Raw genomic sequence first — 6,861 nt, 5'->3', positions numbered from 1 at the left:
AATATTAAAAGAAAAAAAATATATGAAATTCTTTAGAATGAAATTTTAATCTATTATAAATTTACATTTTTGAAATACTAGTAATTATTATGCATATAATTAAATATAAATACAATTTCAAATTTAAAGTCATAGGTAAGAATCTTTTTCAGATTAATATCATTCATTTATCGTATCGATATGAAGGAAAAATTCCACAAAAAATAATATATAATATAATAATTCTAAAAACTGAAGAAAATAAAAAATTTTGTTTATTATGATAACATTTTAAATACATTTCTTAAAACCAATGCTCAGTTAAATAATAAATTTCAAACTGTAATATAAAATTGAAAAAATTTTAAAGGAATACTTAAAATGCTATACTTTCAAAGAATTAGTACCTCAAAATTAATGAAGGTTACAACATAATAGATGAACTGTTAACTAAAAATAATTCTTATTCGGTTTAAACTTTATGATTTTAGTGTGATAATTGTCTCTTCGGTTGAAAAATGAATTATTTTATTAAAACAATTTAACTTTTAACAGTTAAGTTTTTAACGAATTGTAGATTCCGAATATAATATTTTTAAATTCCTGGTTTCAAAGTTAGAACATTTTAAGGTTTTGTATTTTGTTCCTCATAAGAAAAAAGGGGCTTCCCTCTGACAAGGCTAGCCACAGCGCTCTCGCTCAGCGAGCGACGTGAGGGCAAGTCGAATGGAGAGAGTGAGCCGAGCAGGTAGACCGCGATCAAATGAAAATCGCCCATGTTTGTTCACTCACCTTTTGCATTCCTTTTGACACGCTATTTTTTATATAATGTCAATGTGACAGTTTATTGGTACATGGTATGTATACATTGTTTTCGCATTTTATGAAATTGCTTTTAACACTGAATTTATTCCTGTTACTTGAGAATGTTTTTATTGTTTATTTTCAAGTTATTATCCTATGGCAATGGATGGCTGCCATTATTACCAGCTTTTTTTTTAGTTGTCCTGCTAGTAGTCCTGAATGCCACCTAGAAAACTGAAAGCTAATATTCAAAAACGATGGCTAATAGCAATGCAAAAATTGAAAAATGTATTGAATTTGCTATAAACACAGAAATAAATCAAAATCGTTTCATCTGGATTGGCAGCGATTCCTTTCTTGAACCGCACTAAATTTGAGCAAGTTATGGACAAAAAGGTTTTTTTTAGTTAACTAAATATAAGTGAATAAATAACTAACTGGTTATTTTAAAAGCAATTTTTATAGACAAATATCTATATCCGGTATTTTGATGGAACAAATGAGGTTTATTTCTATGGAATCGGTCACATATTACATGAAAATAAGACCTAAGTTTGATATTTGGCCACGAAATGAAAATTAATATTTCTTTAAACTACCTCAATTAACAAAATACACTATTTTACCAGGTCTGGAGATACAAACTTGATTTTTTGGATGCTTTTAATTGCAAATAACTAACTCCTAAATTTATAAGAACATTTTGATGACAGTTAACAATTTAATATTGTGAACAACAATTACTTTTAAAAAATTTTATCATTTTATGAATTTATAAATTAAATATCGCTTTTTCACGGAATAAACAGCCAGTTCATTACCAATGATTTTTTTCTATAAATCGATAACATTTCACAATTTGTTAACCGAAATTAATTAACAAATGCATTATTTGACTATTTTTTATCATTTAAACTTGCTTTTTTTGTGTAATCAACTTTTGATAACACATTTTTAAAATTATTTTAATAGTCCGATAACGATCCTCTATTTTATTTAAAATGATGAAGTAGTAAACAGTTTTTTTATCAATCATTTATTTGTATTAATTTATGGTAATCAGTTATTGCTGAGTTCTTTTAATTATATTCCACGACGAAAAAAACGTTATTTTACAAATGCATTACTCTAGAAATATTTGTTTTCTACATTGTAATTAAAAATAAAAATAGTGTATCGTTATGGAAATCTTAAAAAAGTTAAAAAAATGTAAAATTAACAGTCGTTCACATAAAAAAAAACAAGTTTAAATAATAAAAAATATATGATCGATTTCACAGAAAAAAGACACAGCACGAAGAAGTAGGCAAAGGAGCGTTTTTGTACTAAGCAGCATAAGAGGCTGCTGAAACACTCTTATTCAACTTCAGTGTTAGAGGTTAGCAAAATGTATCAAGGATAATCTATCTCAAGTTCTCACTCCTGTAAGCCTGGATTAAGAAAGTACCGGAGCAATACTTCCGTGGATAGCTCCTATATAAGAGGATGCACGGCATCTTCCACAGATATGTGGAGGATAAGTCAATGTCGTGCGAGCTAAATTTTGCTTTCCTTAAGTCGCCCGGATTAAAGTCTGGCACAGGGGGTTCTATTTTTGCATGTAAAGACGGTGTCATTTCCACCTTGACATACCGTCGACAGATTTTGAGCCAAGACATTCCTGATGATAGCTGCAGGGCGTGCAATGCACACCCCGAGCAACTGTCACACATTCAATCTAATTGTCTTCCTCATGTGGAAACGACTTACATCCAAAGGCTGAATTTAGCACTAAGGGTGCTTTATTATAATCTCTGTCACTCTTAAGACATTAACCTTAATACGGCTCCATTAAATGCTCCTAGGGGAATAGAGTCAGTTGTCAAGAAGGAGAAGTGCCGCATACACTGGAACTTTATATTCTCGAAAATTGTTTTCTTTGCACACTGGCGGTATGACATAGTTCTTCGTGACTTCGAGAAGCGAACCTTGTTCGTTATCAAAAATTTCACACCATGCTTACAATAACATCATAGGCAACGATAATAAATAGAATGAATAGAAAAATGTACTTTTTTCATATAAATTCTTTATAAAATAAACAAATATTGATAGAGAACAAAAACTTTTTCAGAAACATCATTGGCAATATAATTTTACAAATGTAAGACATTCGTATAGTATTGATACATTTAATGTTACGTGCGAACTGGCGAGAGAGAGCCTGCTAGATTGGGGGATGAGGCCCCGGTGGCATGCGAAGGAGCGTCAGTTCGTTGCCGACACGAAGCCAGAGAGCAATTTTTGAAATATCATCGAAGTCTAGTACATTTGATATTCTTATTAGAGTGCAATGTTTATTTTATCCTTGATTATATTTTATTTTGTTTTCATCATTCTCACAATCCGTTCGAATTACTAGGATTTTACAACTTTTCCTGACAAATTAGCTTACAGTTTTTCAGAAGTGGGATCAGAATCAGACGTGTCGCGTCGGGTACATAAAATGGCTTCCGTTTCGGTTTTCGATTGATTTACGAGCTCGCGTAAGGAGCCAGCCATAGTGAGTAAGTGTTATTCTGTGGATGTGATTTTCTTTTGGTTTATCGCAGTGTCGAGTTTTATCGTAGGGGGCAGTAACGCTAGTGAATTGTTCAGAAGTTTAAGTGTTCGTTGATAGATCGCTGACAACATGAACGGCGAGCGAGAAGAAAACTACAGGAAATAAGGCTGAGCTCATTGCACGTCTTCATGAGAAAGATCCAGAGGGATCGTGGCTGCAAGAATTTCAGCAGCGGTCAGTTGTGGACGCTACGATGCAAAATGGAGGACAAGGCGACCTCAAGCTGGTAGTGAGGTAAAAAGAGGCCCTACTACAAGAACTGGCAGTCGCCAAAAACAAATCGAGGAGCTAAAGCGTGCAAAAGTTCGACAAGCCCAAGAAGCTCTGAATCAAAGAGGTATACAGGAAGCTGCAGCTCAGAAAGAAGCAATAAAAAGGCAGCTAGAAGAGGCGCAACGAGAGCTTGACGTCATGCAAAATGGTGGATCGAGTCAACAAGTTCCAGAAGAAGAACTACCATTGGAGGAAAATGTTAGTCACGTGCGGACGTCATGAGCCAGTAACGATAAATTCGCGCGGAGAAGTGTTCCCGGTAGTGAATCTGATAGGAAAAGAGCGTCGCCACTAGTTACTGGAGGTAGTCAGAGACAGAAATCGGAGCAATAGGAGAACTGCTAAGCAAATTCGATGGGATTGAAAAGAATGCGGATGGATGGGAGCGTCAGATTAGACTTTTCAAAGATGTCTATAGATTGGAGGATGACGTCACAAGGGTTCTCATATGTTCACGACTCAAAGGAAAAGCTCTTTTCTGGTTTCATTCGAGACCAAAACATATAGAAATGTCGACGGATGGAATTTTAGTGGAGCTAAAGAAAATGTTTTTTAGACGCCCCAATAAAGTTCTGTTACGTAAGCAGTTCGAAGAAAGAGTGTGGAAGTGTGGAGAATCATTTTGTGAATATATACAAAAAAACTATAATTGCAAATAAAGTGCCGATTAGTGAAGATGAGAGAATCGATTACATTGTGGACGGAATCCCCGATATTCCCTTGCGTAATCAAGCACGAATTCAATGCTTCGATTCCATTCAAGATTTGCTGTCAGTTTTCGAGAAGGTGACTTTGCAAGGTGAAGTTAGTACGAGTGAACTGAATTAAAAACACAATAAAATAGGGGAAAAGAGCGAGGGCTCTAGTGATAAGGAGAAGGACAGCAAAACGACCAGCAGTTTTAATCAAAATTGCTGCAATTGTGGCAACATGGGACATGTGGCAGCGCAATGTAATCAGGAAACCCGGAACAGGGGACCTTGTTACTCGTGTGGTTCAACTGATCATATAATTCGGAACTGTCCCAAGAGGAAGAAGATTTCTGATCAGGAGATTGCCAACGTCGAAGAAGAGAAGGATGATTTTCATCGAGTGGCCGAGCTACAACTGGAGGAAGATGGTGAATTGTACAACATGGTGTTTAGAGTGCTCCTTGATAGTGGTAGTGCAGTGAGCCTTATAAAAAGAAGCTTAGTGAAAACAAGTCTTGTGAAACCGCTTGATGCAAATTGTAAGCAAAATGCTGTCATCAATAGCCCAAAGCTGGAAACCTTCGGTGCAATAGTCGGGACAACAAAAATAATAGGTATGATACGTGAAATAAATTTGTTGGTTGTAGATGATGGTGTGATGTATCCACCTGTTTTACTTGGGCGAGATGCCCTCAAGTGTTTTGCTTGCAGTTCATTGAAAAGGAAAATTTATTTGAAGAGGCAACAAGCGAAATTTTAAACGTAGACGTGGAGGGGATAAGCGAAGGGGGAAGTGTGGGTACGGAAATTATCCCGGAGATAGACACTGTCTATCAATATAAAGTTCGAGAATCATTTCATGTAGAATACGTAACGGCAAAAAGGCCGCAAGATCCAAAATAAAAAGTAGAGCTTAAAATTTGTTTAAAAGACCATCAGCCTTTTCACTTCTCACTACGTCGCTATAAGAGCCTATAAGAGCGAGTAATTCAGAGTATGCCTCACCTATTGTTCTTGTGTAAAAGAAGAATGCAGAACCTCGAATGTGCGACGATTTTCGAACTCATAATAAACACGTCGTTAGAGATAATTGTCCTTTACTTGTTATCGAAGACCAGATTAGCATCATGAGTAATAAACAATATTTTAGCTTACTTGATCTTAAAGATGGGTTTTATCATGTGAAAATTGCAGAGGACTCAATAAAATACACTTTATTTGTAACGCCCTTTAGTCAGTTCGAACTTGAATGTATGCCTTTTGGCTTGAGGGCTGCACCTAGTACGTTCCAGAGATTTTCAAATACAGCATTAAAAGAACTGATAGACTCGGGTGATATTACAGTTTATATGGATGACATTATGGTGAGAATTTTCCAGTATCCAGGAATGTTCAAGAAGCACAAAGTTTTTTGGGATTGACCTCGTGGTTTCGTGAATATATTGCGGGGTTTGCCTTGCTAGCTGAACCTCTATATGATTTATTGCGTAGTGGAGTGGAATTTAAATTTGGTAAAAAAGAAATGGAATCTTTTGATACGTTAGAATCAAAAATAATTGAGCAACCTATTCTAGCTATTTTTAATCCGCGCGACGTTGATACAAGCCGGGTTACGTGGGTGGCGGTTGAACCCGACTTGATCTAAAAACGATGTTGTGGGTTGATAGGTGTTCGGTATGTGAGACGACGTGTCTCACGATACCGCGTGGAGGGCTGTTCGTACCCTCCTGGGTAGAGGCCACTAACCACTATCCTTGGCCACTGGTTGCGGGTGGAGGGCCGTTCGTACCCTCCGGGGTAGAAGTCACTATCCACTGGGGTCCTAGTGTCTGCTGGTGTGGATGGTCGTGTGGCGAGCCGGTCGTACCCTCCCGGGTAGAGGCTATTAACCACGACGGCTGCTGTTGGAGCTGGTGGCGGTCGAGGGGAATCCTCGGATGGGAAGGCTCCGGTTGTTCGCCCTCAGGAACTCGTCCAGGCGCTGCATGGACCGACGCTGGCTGCGATGACTCGTGGGTGGCTGCTGGTGGATGCGGGGTGCACCCTTAACCAGGATGAGGTATCTCCAGGCCTGGAGACCGTCCATGAGCAGGTGGTCCGGATGTTGGTGGAGGGCCCGTACACGTACGAGACGTGGGGGCCGCTAGCCACGTGTTGGTGGTGGGGCCCACTCACGCGTGTTGCGCAAGAGGTCCCATCTACAGTTTGGTGGTCTCCAGGCGGCTCGAGACTGCGGAAGAAGAAGACGAGACGAGAAATCGAGCGAAGCGAGACCTTTCCAACACCGGCACTAGTACGACAGAACGGGCCTTGGGGGTGGAGTTCGACGAGGAGGTTGAGGAGGACGGCCTGCAGTCTTCTGGAAGACCGGATTGCGGGGCGTCGCGGAGGGCGGCCAAGCGACGGCACACTCGGGTGCGCTTGCCGGGACGGGGACGGGAAGTCTTCGCCTGACCAGGCATAGGTAGAGGAGTGAGGCAGGAGGTAGATAAGGAGAGGAACGTCGGGTTT

This window comes from Belonocnema kinseyi, chromosome 4 (assembly GCF_010883055.1).
Source record: "Belonocnema kinseyi isolate 2016_QV_RU_SX_M_011 chromosome 4, B_treatae_v1, whole genome shotgun sequence".
In the NCBI taxonomy this organism is placed as follows: Eukaryota; Metazoa; Arthropoda; class Insecta; order Hymenoptera; family Cynipidae; genus Belonocnema; species Belonocnema kinseyi.
Note: the sequence above shows the minus strand (reverse complement) of the source record.